Below are 13,600 nucleotides of genomic sequence, written 5' to 3' on the forward strand. Positions count from 1 at the left end.
AGTTGATATTTGCTAACTGATACTGTCTAAATTCGAGGTATATCACTCTCTGTATGCTTAATCAGGAATGACTGTTAGTTTCCGTTAGTAACGAAATCTTTGCTTAGTCTGCATGAGCTGGGTTTGAATCCACATGCGGAACAAGACGGTTCGTCGTGTCATTTGAAGTTCATACATATTCTCAACTAGCTGCTCGTGAATAACTTAAAATTTTAATGTCATTTTGTGTTAAATAATAAGTAAGGTATGTTACTTTGAAGAGGAAATCATGAATACCACGAACTTACTGCGTGCATTACCAATCTGACTTAATGAGAGTGGTAACATTTCAGGTATGTCATTTATTGTAATAAATGTGAGCTTACAAGCCTTAAGGACAGTCTTATCTGTGATAAGGTGTTCCCTGATATTTGTAGTATCGTGGTATTACTTTACATCTTGAGTTATTGCGGTACAGAGCAGTGTTTTCTAGTGGTGACTTGTTGGAACCATTTTCAATAGTCAAACGACTGTACCAAGGAGCGATTAGAGGACCTGCTGGACAGCTTTTTTTGAATAGGACAATGTTCCTGTCCAATAATTTTTAGATTAGTTACAATAAGCTTACGCTGCAAGAGAACTCGCTTGTATTTGTCAATATGTGGTCTGTTGTCGGTTTGAAGGCCTTACATTGCATCGGCAACTTAGTGCAACTCCACCGAGGGCTGTCTGGAGTAGGGTGGAGATAGCAATGTGAAAGTTGCGAGCTGTCGAAGACGATCTTCATATTCCTAATGCGATTAGGACATCGTATACTCTTGACGACGTTTAGCACCTGTGCGGTCAGTCAACCAATTTCAGAATTCATGTTGAGTAATCCTGCTAAACTCCCATGATATTGTCTTTTTATATTGATGAGTAATATGGATAGTCGTCACGTTCATGTGCCGTCTACAACGCGAATTTAATGTTACTATCCTAGGAACTAACCTGCAATACGTTTTGTATTTCATAATCGGAACTATCTGCATTAACCGTCATCAGAGCAATGTCAGGGAACAGAATGCAGCAGTGCCTTGGTACCTACTTGGGGACCTGCTTGAGTCGTGTTCTAAGGAAATGGTAGTTGCTGGTTCACATTATATTACACTAGCGAGAAGTACCGACTTTTCCTTTTCTCTGCAAACATCCCGAACTAAATTCAGTAACTAAATGCTAAGAATATATTTGCATTGTGCCAACCCAAAGATCAATAGATATGGATATAGATATAGATTTTTATATTTAAATCCATTCTCGTTCTGCGTTGGAATAAACATCATTCATTATTTGATTGTTCTTGTTACGATTGTTATTGTCATTCTCTCACTCGCAAGAGTTTCCACATTCCTATTTGGTATCGATGCACATGAAGAGTGGCTATGAAAGAAGGGAATACTGAATGTTACGTCATGCAGAATACACTCATTTACTTCTGCTCCTCGTGATCAACGCTGCAGGAGAAGTGAGATACATAAAGTTGACAGTGTGAGGACAGACATGCTGGCACAACTCTGCAACTACACAGTGTTACCAGATAAAATGGTGCTGCGGAATCGAAAGTGTAGTACGGACTTTGCCACAGTAGCAGACAGCTGCTAATTTCGGACCATGACCGTGGATTACACTTCGGTCAGTGCTGGTTAGAGTGTTGCAACTGTAAATGGAAGGCTTTGTTTGACAGTCTTGTGCTGATGCTGTCTGAATAAATTATGCCATTGGATAAAAAGCGGTTTAGTTTTGAGATCTAACCCACATGGGGAGAAGGCACAGTGGTCTGCTTCAGGAATTCCAAGCAATAAAACACAAAAAGCAACCCAGGAAGGGTTCGAACAGCTACTTTCATGCAGAGACATGCATTTGGAATCTGTTCATCGTTACGGGCTCAAACAAGAGGGTAACATTACTGAAACAATGATCAGGCTACTTAGTATATAAGAGAGCATACAGATTTCAAGGAGGAAAAGTATGAAGACGCAGACTTCCTCGTTATCAATATGTGCGGCATATCTTTCGCGTTAACGAAAGTAATATCCCGCTTTAACTCTTCTTACGTCTCAAATGAAATGAATGAATGCCATGAGGAATCGAATATTTGTTGACTGCGTCTCTCCTTGCTTCCATCCGTACCAACATATTTCTTCATTCTCGTGGTAATCATGACATTCTTTTTGTATGCTGCAAAAGATTGCACGTGGACAAATTCGACATCGAGGTGCAAAGCGTTTGGTATCTTACATTATATTCAATTCGAATAAGCTTCAGATGTATTTTTTCTTCGTTTGTATTTTTAGATGATTATGAACGTTACGGAAAATTATCTCACATGCTTTATGTTGAATGAGAAACATTGAATGACCCGTTTTGCTTTCCCTACGTTGAAATGATATAATGTCGGCGTCAACAGCCTTCTTCCACGCCGGAAGCTGAAACTTGTATCATTCTGGATTAATGATAATTGAATGTCTCAAATGTAGACATAGCCCACAAGGCGACGTCAGAAACCATCAGGGGAGAACGCCGCATAAAAACCAAACGTGCGCGCGCGTCTCCACTCTGAAGGACCGTATCGGAGAATCACGGCAAGCATTTCGCTGAAAAGCTGCCTCGTAAGAGAACCGAGAAATTGCAGCGTCGTAGCAAATATTTGTCAGCACTCTGATAGTGCATTTACTTCCGGGTGTAGGCCGGCGTTACCTCGCTAAATTCACTTGACATTCGTTTTCCACATCGAAGACTCGTACGATAGAATCCACTGTAAGATGAGACACTTAGAAAGTATAATTAATTTCTGGACTCCAAGAACGGCGTTCTTCACATAAGTAACACCTGTTTGTGTGTTTTAAGGTTGCGTTTTGAGGCTCAGGCAACATCGCAGTGACTATAGTCCGTCTGTGGTCGCCAGTGTGTCGTTAGCTCAGAGGTTATTCGTCATATTGTGGCTTTTCTAACGCGGGACATTCTGAATCGGAATACTCCCCTTTCATTATTAGTTCCGGGACGTGACTATTTTCCTCGGACAAAGACCAATGCTGTGAATTGGATTCGCGGACATGCCATTCACTACCTAGTTGGACAAACTGTAGACTCTGTACTCCATTTTTGGACATACCTCAACGACCGTCATTATGTCGTTGTCCGCCACCCAAAATACAGACAATTTTTCTCGAACTTCCTTGGGAGTGCTTTCCACGACCCGCCTCGCAGCTGGAATGTGTTAAGCCAAGAGTGAAGAAGGTTTCCAGTTTGAACCAATGAACATTTCTGAACTACTGAACGGAACACACCAATTTCGAGAAGACGTGACTCAACATATTACCAGCGGGGCGCAGAAGGCGTCTGATCAATTACACAACAAAAATAAACAAAACAAAAATCAAAATAAAAATAAAATTCAGAAAAAGGAAGATTTTGTTTTGTTTGTAATGATAGCCCTAACCTTGAATTCCCATATTTCTCCTGGTATATAGGCAGCTCTTGGGGTAGGTTTAGTCAGGAGCCAACGCCTGAAGTGGACCAGATTTTTTTTTTTTATAGGATGAAAAGTGGTGGTGGCACTTAGTTTCTTTTTTTATTGCCATTTTCCTAAGGGGCTTTAAAATAAGAGAGAAAAAAGGGGTAATCGTCAAAAAAAGTAAAAGAAAAAAAGCTAAATTAAAAAAGGGGTTCCCTTGTGCGTTGCGGTGGTCGTACTGTATGACGCAGCAGTTCCAATCTCGGTGGAAGCCGCTGACTACAACCTTTTATTTTCCATTTTAATTAATGGAGTTGCAAACGACTAGTAAAAATTCTTTATACGAAATCTGAAGAATGCCTTTAAACATCAATCTTCGTCCGATTCGACTTAGTAAATTAAGTTAATATCATGGATGTCTGCTTTGCAAATGCCAAGGTGCTTCACTGTAAAATAGATCCTGAAAAGATTCAAAGCGACTGTCAACGATATAAATTTGAGTTTTGTTCGTCATATAGGTCTAACATGTCAGAAGGTTGTTTATGAAGTGCACATGTTGATTAATATAGTTCCCCTCTTCTAAATTTTTGCAATAGCATTTAACTGTAGACGTTTTCTGACACCGGCGTTAGCAATTCCTTTCCGTTCTCTGAAACCTCCAAAACGACAAATTTTTCTGGTCTAAATCTGATGACCTTTACTATCACTTCCGATCAACATTAAATACTTCATGAACCCGTACATGGAACTCCAAATGTGCAGTGTTCCTGCACTGCTACAGAGCATGCATTGCAAGGTATTCACACAGTTTATCGCATAGAGTTACCATAAGGAATGAAACAAGAACTGTAATACACTTTACACCACAGACGCTCACCCCGGCTTCAAGAAAACATCCGAACATTGACCAAAAGTTGCACAAATAATTGAGTTTGAAAGGAAATGAAACGAGGTATGAAGCGTTTATAAATTCATCGAATGTAGCGAGGTGGTTTAATTTCGTCCCAGTCTATAAAATTAATATCGGGCCATACTCAGCTCTCGCCGATTAATGTAATATAATACCCGCCTACTAATCAGGGCGTCTGTCTCCGTTGCTTTTGAGCGTGAATGGAAATCGTAGAAATTTTCTGTGGAGCAACATTTAATAATAAAGCGTTTTAAATCATCAAAAGCGATGAGCGGGGGCAGGCGCTTTCGATAAAGAACGTGGGAGTGCAGCGCCGCTGCTGTCGCCACGGCCGCTGCCGGTAGCCAGCAAATGGATCCCGGAGCTTTGCCGCATACGGCGTCCAGAGGAGGACAGTCTGCAGGAAATCGTTACCGGATAAAATTTTGATATCGGTGTGTCAGAAAGCGAAATAGATTGAATCTGCGCTACCATTACATTCACGTCTTCAGCATTCAGACAGAAGAGGCTATAAAAATATTTTATGCCAGCTGCTCTCGATCCACTGACATTACGAACAGAAACAATGCACGCTACCGCTAGACCACAGGCGTAATCAGCCTAGTGTTTCTCTATCATGGGACAAGGTTTCCTCCAGGAAGTGCCGCAGTCTGCAGTGTTGCCAGATTGTGCAGATAACCGGACTTAGAGAATTAGCGAGTTGGCCAGTTTTATTGTCCCATGTCGCGATCGGCGCGGACTTAGCCTCTGAAGCGGCCGGCCGCCGGTCGAGTTTTATGTCAAAGAGTGTACGTTTTTTGTTAGTCTCATTTCCTTGACCTGTTCCAGACCTCACGCCAGCCTGCGTGAGCTAAAACGCGTGCCTTTCGGCTTCCTCTCATAGTGGGTTGGCTCTCTTGCCAATCCACAACATGCAGTTTCGTAGGACGCGGTCGGCCGTTGACAGATCGACAGCCGCACCCACTCTTACACTTCTTCGTCCGTATGAAACTGACGTCCACGCACTTCTTTCCTCCGATCCCCACAGATGTGATAATCACACGGTGAAAGATCCGGGCTGTGCGGAGGATGTTGCAGTGTTTCCCAACCAAATCGTTGAAGCCTACCTTCGTCCAATTGTCAGTGTGGGGGCGGGCGTTGACCTGCAACAGGATGATTCCGTCCGACAGCCCGAGGGTTAACGGCAACGCCAACAGTGGAAACGCCCCACATCTCCCCTGACAAAGAAATACAAAGCTGTTCACACGATTCCCGGTAAGATCGCGTTGACATCCTCCTTAGACTGCAGGGGTCCCCTACTCGTCGAGTTCCTCGAGCGTGAATTCACAATCGAAACGCAGCGCTACAAAGACACTTTGCAGAAAATGGGGCACATCATAAAGTGAAAACACCCAGGAATGCTGTTCTAATGATGAAAAAATGGAATTTAATCCTACAACTTTGTTAAATACTACAGTTTTTCCTGCCTACATTGATATATACTGCACTGCTCTCAGAATAAAAATGACTGCTATATACTAAATTTTACAGTTGCAGTCATGTAAGCTGTCACGCCTCTTTTATTTCAGTTACAGAAATCCATTAGTATTTTGCAAAAAAAACTTGACAATTTTGCTTCCAGTGGTTTTGATGGAATATATTGGTTATTTTGGTAACAATACTGGCTTCCAGCATCTTTAAACAGTCATTTTTGCTCCTGCTGATTCTGGCATTGTTAAAGTATTTTGCTTATGTTCTACTGATTGTTTGTTACCTAAGTGCTACAGACTTTTGGGGATGTAGATATTCATTAGTCTGCAATAAATACTGACATCAAGAAAATCGATAAAAAAAATTGAGCGGTAAGCAGTGTACACACAAAGCAGTGCACACTATTGAGACGTAACTCTGTACCAGTTCTTCTGGGATAAAAACTCCCTCAGAGTTCGCTTCCTGACGATTTAAATTTTAAATTGATGCTTAACCCTTCGCACAATTTTGTCAGCCAGTCACTTCCAGACATACTTCACCTTCATATTGTTTACATTTCATGCCTCCCTTCAACAAAGAAGGTGTTTCGATACCCAATAATCGATAGTAAAATTATATCACAATATTCCTGCTAAGCATTTTAAACATAATGATGAATTAAAGGTAGACTGCTGGTATGCAGAAATAATTTTTATAAGCAATGAGATACCCATTTTTGTAAAAGTTTTTATCTCTCTAGTAACATCGTGTTAGAAAAATGAATTTAGTAGATATTTATGCTGAACTCTTTTTACATAAATGTAATTAATATATATTCGCCAAAGAAGCGCGAAGTGCTAAAATGAGTGCCCAGAGAAACCTTGAACACTAAGAAATGCGACAGTATGAAGACCAAGCTTCAGGAATGTTCTGACGCACAATTTAATACGACTCAAATGTTCATTCCCAATTTCCCTCAAAGTTGTATTTTTCATAATGTAGGTACACATATCTCATTACGTTTATATAAAGTATTGCACTATTTTTTTCTCTGTAATTTGCTGTTCTCTATGCGTATCTAGTAGACCAAAAATTTATTGTAGTTACAGCGAAATTACAGATAATCTAAATTTTTTATTAGAGAAAATGTTATAAAAATTAAAATACACACATGATGCTATTTAGACTTAGTAGTTGCTTCATCATTTAACGAATAAAATAAAAGCTCCAGGCTTAGCTCGTAAATTTAAGGACGAGAAGGCATAACAAAAAGTGAGTGAAGTCAAACACAAAAGAAACCCATGGAATACAGCACGAATGGTGGTAAGGCTTAATTAATGGCAAATGTCACAGCATCAATAAAAACTGCAGATAATTTCGAATTCTTCTTCTGACAGCAAATCTAATGTCAAACATCATATAAAAACGGAAGACATGGTCATCTTCCAACTGGTTATTTGCATACGCGACATGCAGTCCCATTCAGTTATTGTCAGTTTCGCTGCCACAACATTTCCTTCTGAAAGCTGTTCACAAATATGACAACATTTATGCCTGGTTTTCGCGTCTACGCTTACGGAAAAATGCCGGTCCTATTTCTGCTGTAATGTAGTCCGACTGTTCCATGCTACCTACTGCAGAACTGGTTCGACACTAAAATTTTGCAAATGGCTCGCACACCAAGAGCACGCCGTCGCGTACATGTATCATTCTGATAAATATTCATGCATTTATTCATGGTCAACGTTGGACAGTACGAAGCTAATGTGTAACACTCCACATAACTCAATATACTTTAAGATGTATCGCGGATATATAATCCTAACAAACAGGCGTTTACCGCCTGCGCCTGGGGAGGAACGCTGAATAATACCACAATACATCACCATTGATCCTGTGACAGAGAAAAGAAATAATGTCACCTACTGGAAAGATTGATTACTTGCACGCGGAGTGCAAGCTGAGCTTAATATCTGCAGCATAGTGCCCAGAGTCGATCGCGGTCCTCTGGTTTGGAGCCGTGTGGAGGGTCTAAACCAGAGGCTGAGACGACTCTGCGACTATAATGGTTGCAAATTCATCGACCTCCGTTATTGGGTGGAGAACTGTAGGGCCCCCCTAGATAGGTCAGGCGTGCACTACACACCGGAAGCAGCTACTAGGGTAGCAGAGTACGTGTGGCGTGCACACGGGGGTTTTTTAGGTTAGAGGGACCCCCCCTTGGGCGAAACGATAAAATACCTGACGGCTTACCAGAGAGGGCATTATCATCGTTGATAAAGAATGTCCGTCCTCGGAGACCAAAAACAGGAAAAGTTAACGTAATATTGGTAAACTGCAGGAGTATCCAGGGCAAGGTTCCTGAATTAGTATCTCTTATTGAAGGAAATAGTGCGCATATAGTATTAGGAACGGAAAGTTGGTTAAAACCGGAAGTGAACAGTAACGAAATCCTAGACACAGAATGGAATATATACCGCAAGGATAGGATAAACGCCAATGGTGGAGGAGTATTTATAGCAGTAAAGAATTCAATAATATCCAGTGAAGTTATTAGCGAATGCGAATGTGAAATAATCTGGGTTAAGTTAAGTATCAAAGGTGGGTCAGATATGATAGTCGGATGCTTCTATAGACCACCTGCATCAGCAACCGTAGTAGTTGAGCGCCTCAGAGAGAACCTGCAGAACGTCGTGAAGAAGTTTCGTGATCATACTATTGTAATAGGGGGAGACTTCAATCTACCAGGTATAGAATGGGATAGTCACACAATCAGAACTGGAGCCAGGGACAGAGACTCTTGTGACATTATCCTGACTGCCTTGTCCGAGAATTACTTCGAGCAAATAGTTAGAGAACCAACTCGTGAAGCTAACGTTTTAGACCTCATAGCAACAAATAGACCAGAACTTTTCGACTCCGTGAATGTAGAAGAGGGTATCAGTGATCATAAGTCAGTGGTTGCATCAATGACTACAAGTGTAATAAGAAATGCCAAGAAAGGAAGGAAAATATATTTGCTTAACAAGAGTGATAGGGCACAAATCGCAGAATATCTGAGTGACCACCATCAAACGTTCATTTCTGAGGAAGAGGATGTGGAACAAAAATGGAAAAAATTCAGAAACATCGTCCAGTACGCCTTAGATAAGTTCGTACCGACTAAGGTCCAAAGCGAGGGGAAAGATCCACCGTGGTATAACAATCATGTACGAAAGGTACTACGGAAACAAAGAAAGCTTCATCATAGGTTTAAGAGTAGTCGAATCATAGCTGATAAGGAAAAGCTGAACGAAGCGAAAAAGAGGGTAAAGAGAGCAATGAGAGAAGCATTCAACGAATTCGAACATAAAACATTGGCAAACAATCTAAACAAGAACCCTAAAAAGTTTTGGTCATATGTAAAATCGGTAAGCGGATCTAAATCCCCTATTCAGTCACTCGTTGACCACGATGGCACCGAAACAGAGGACGACCGAAGAAAGGCAGAAATACTGAATTCAGTGTTCCGAAACTGTTTCACTGCGGAAAATCGTAACACGGTCCCTGACTTCAGCCGTCGCACGGACGCCAAAATGGAAAATATTGAAATAAACGATATCGGAATTGAAAAACAACTGCTATCACTTAGTAGCGGAAAAGCATCCGGACCAGACGAGATACCCTTAAGATTCTACAGTGATTATGCTAAAGAACTTGCCCCCTTTCTATCAGCAATTTATCGTAGATCGCTGAAAGAACGTAAAGTACCTAGCGACTGGAAGAAAGCGCAGGTCGTTCCCATTTTCAAGAAGGGTCATAAATCAGATGCGAATAATTATAGGCCTATTTCGCTTACGTCAATCTGTTGTAGAATAATGGAACATGTTTTGTGTTCTCGTATTATGACGTTCTTAGATAATACAAATCTCCTTCATCATAACCAACATGGATTCCGCAAACAGAGATCATGTGAAACTCAGCTCGCCCTATTTGCCCAAGAAATTCACAGTGCCGTAGACACTGGCGAGCAGATTGATGCCGTATTCCTGGACTTCAGGAAGGCATTTGATACGGTTCCGCACTTACGTTTAGTGAAAAAAATACGAGCTTACGGAATATCGGACCAGGTTTGTGATTGGATTCAGGATTTCCTAGAAAAAAGAACACAACATGTCATTCTTAACGGTTCAAAATCTGCAGATGTAGAGGTAATTTCGGGAGTACCGCAGGGAAGCGTGATAGGACCTTTATTGTTTACAATATACATAAATGACTTAGTTGACAACATCGGTAGCTCCGTGAGGCTATTTGCAGATGACACGGTTGTCTACAAGAAAGTAGCAACATCAGAAGACTCGTACGTACTCCAGGAGGACCTGCAGAGGATTAATGCATGGTGCGAAAGCTGGCAGCTTTCCCTAAACGTAGATAAATGTAATATAATGCGCATACATAGGGGCAGAAATCCATTCCAGTACGATTATGCCATAGGTGGTAAATCATTGGAAGCGGTAACGACCGTAAAATACTTAGGAGTTACTATCCGGAGCGATCTGAAGTGGAATGATCACATAAAACAAATAGTGGGAAAAGCAGGCGCCAGGTTGAGATTCATAGGAAGAATTCTAAGAAAATGTGACTCATCGACGAAAGAAGTAGCTTACAAAACGCTTGTTCGTCCGATTCTTGAGTATTGCTCATCAGTATGGGACCCTTACCAGGTTGGATTAATAGAAGAGATAGACATGATCCAGCGAAAAGCAGCGCGATTCGTCATGGGGACATTCAGTCAGCGCGAGAGCGTTACGGAGATGCTGAACAAGCTCCAGTGGCGGACACTTCAAGAAAGGCGTTACGCAATACGGAGAGGTTTATTATCGAAATTACGAGAGAGCACATTCCGGGAAGAGATGGGCAACATATTACTACCGCCCACATATATCTCGCGTAATGATCACAACGAAAAGATCCGAGAAATTAGAGCAAATACGGAGACTTACAAGCAGTCGTTCTTTCCACGCACAATTCGTGAATGGAACAGGGAAGGGGGGATCAGATAGTGGTACAATAAGTACCCTCCGCCACACACCGTAAGGTGGCTCGCGGAGTATAGATGTAGATGTTATAGAGTGTGATCTTTTGAAAATAACACACGAAAAAGAGAGAATTGTCGCTTCACAACCATCAGTATGTGTTCATCACGGTATCGTGACGATTATATCCGAAACTAATTACAGCTGACATATTCAATGCTCCTTTCAAAAATATTCAATAAATAACATAATTTTACTGTTATCTGATTTCAACCCTTGAGCAAAATTATCTCTGAACAGTACCAAAGACAGTTTAAAGACTTGCCTCGCTGTACTTGTGATTCGTGCTGGCTGCAGTTAGGTTATCGCTAAAACCGCGTTGACTTAAGGAAGCTGATGTATAGCACTGTAATTGTGATCAGTGCATATTACATCAACAGTTACGTCAAAACCAAATTTCAAAGAGAGAATGAAATTACAAATGGAGCGTCGAAATAGAACAACATACTGCAAATGATTAATGGCCGTAATTGGTTCATTTACAGGCCAACAGAAGAGAGTATAATCAATTAGTAGTGTCAGCTAAATTCAGTGATTCTAGGAATCAAATCTAATCAAATCAGACCTATGTGACCCATATTACCAATTCAGCACTTAGGACTTGTCACGTGCCGGACATTTTATGGCAGACGTTACGGGTAAACTTGTCCCGCCGGCCGCTGTGGACGAGCGGTTCTAGGCGTTTCAGTCCGGAACCGCGAGCCTGCTACGGTCGCAGGTTCGAATCCTGCCTCGGGCATGGATGTGTGTGATGTCCTTAGGTTAGTTAGGTTTAGGTATTTCTAAGTCTAGGGGACTGATGACCTCAGATGTTAAGCCCCATAGTGCTTAGAGCCATTTGAATCGAACTTGTCCCCTCACCTCAGTATGGAATAATTTTCAGACCGATGCATGACTAAAAATGTGATTATTGGGAAATATTTTGTTATGTTTATAAGTTGCTGTGTGTATATTGCTGTAGCGAGCGCGAGGAGAGATAAGGACGTTGATAATTCTGACGTGCCGAGTGTTACAGCCAAGCAACATTCCGAACGGCAAAGATCGGATCTGGCAGCTGTTCGAAATTGCTACCGCCTACGACTGCAATCTATTAATTGTTAAGAGTGCTAATAACTCTGTTCGTTTCTCGTTTTAATGGATGTTCAATGGATTCACATGGGCTTAATAGCAAGTACAGTTTTGTCTGGATACAGCTGGACAAGGAAGGAGATAGACTATATGATCGTACTTGAATGTGAACTTCGAAGGGGAAGAAATATTTTGAAAGGGGAACCTTTGTGAATAAGGACACCAGTACGGAAGTGACAAAGCAGGACTGTTCAGTTTCAGTGCACTGAAATCACGTAATGTATATTACATGCCACAGTCAGGCACAGCGACATTAGTTCAGTTCTTGAGCTAGGGAAATGTAAGTTTTCTATTTAGCATACATGCTACATAATAGTGACGGGGATAGAAACAGCATCTGTCAGTAAATATGGGTATTATCGGACGCTCACATGACTACTTGATGCGAAGAAGAAACACTGAGATGGCTTTCTACAGCAGCCCAATCAACAATCAAAGAAGACCTAAAAGATCAAATTCGTTTGGACGCACGTCTTCGTACAATGGTAGGAAGGAGTACCAAGAACTACTACAAATCCTGACCTGTGGGATGAGAATGTACAGCTGGGGGAGGCGAGTTAAAGGTCACTTTTTGTGTTTTTCTTGAATAACTGGAAAACCACGGCACCTAGCGAAATTGTTTTCCTGTAAAAAATTTAACTATATTAAATTTTAAACAAAATAGGTCCTTTACATTTTTTCTCTAGCACTAATATTTCCAAATTACCGAAGATATAAAACCTGTTGATTATTACAAATAGTGATTCAATGATTTAAAATACATGTTTACTGGTAATTGAAGTGGTTTAAGAACAAATATTAAACATTTGTACGACACCCTAAGTGCAGTGGAACCATATTAATGGATGAATTGTGCTCTGGGGAGAATGATGGGCTGGAGTGGGTTGAGGGGGGAAGGTGTTGGTTAGATGCTTGAGGGAAGGCAGGTTGCTGAAATGTGGTCATGTACTTCCCTCCTTCATAGATCTGCAAGCTGAAGAGCAAGAAACGAGTCCCCACTATCTCTACCCCACTACGTCACAAGAAGCAATTCCAGGGCGTTTCATAAAGTTATTCCGCCCCTTCTGCAGCGCGCGTTTGGAATCACTCGTGGCACAGTGTGCATACATGCCCGAGTTACTAATAAAGCTAAGGCGAGAAATACGCATCGACATTGTCTACGAAAATCTCTGCATATCGTTATACACTGCTAGAAGGGAAATTCATTCTTAGTCATCATGTATGACAGTCGTAGCGTTCTTCCGGGAAAAGCAACTCCCCCCACCCTCCACCACAACCACCACCACCACTGCTCGCATACCAGTTTACATATAGACTATACCTCCCCAGAGTTTCCCGTCCAGTTATATTATGTGAATAGACAAAATAACTTCACTGAGCTATTGTTTGTTGTAGTTGAGCTATTTTCAATTTATTAAGTGAGTACTTACAGCTATCTAGTGAACTATGTAAGATATATTGCTATAAACAATTGCTGCGAAGTGTTTAATTTGTAAGTGTGATGTAGTCAGTGACTTATGTACTGTTCGTAGGAAAGGGACTGGACTGCCAAATGTAGCACCTTGA

This window comes from Schistocerca serialis, chromosome 6, assembly GCF_023864345.2.
Source record: "Schistocerca serialis cubense isolate TAMUIC-IGC-003099 chromosome 6, iqSchSeri2.2, whole genome shotgun sequence".
In the NCBI taxonomy this organism is placed as follows: Eukaryota; Metazoa; Arthropoda; class Insecta; order Orthoptera; family Acrididae; genus Schistocerca; species Schistocerca serialis.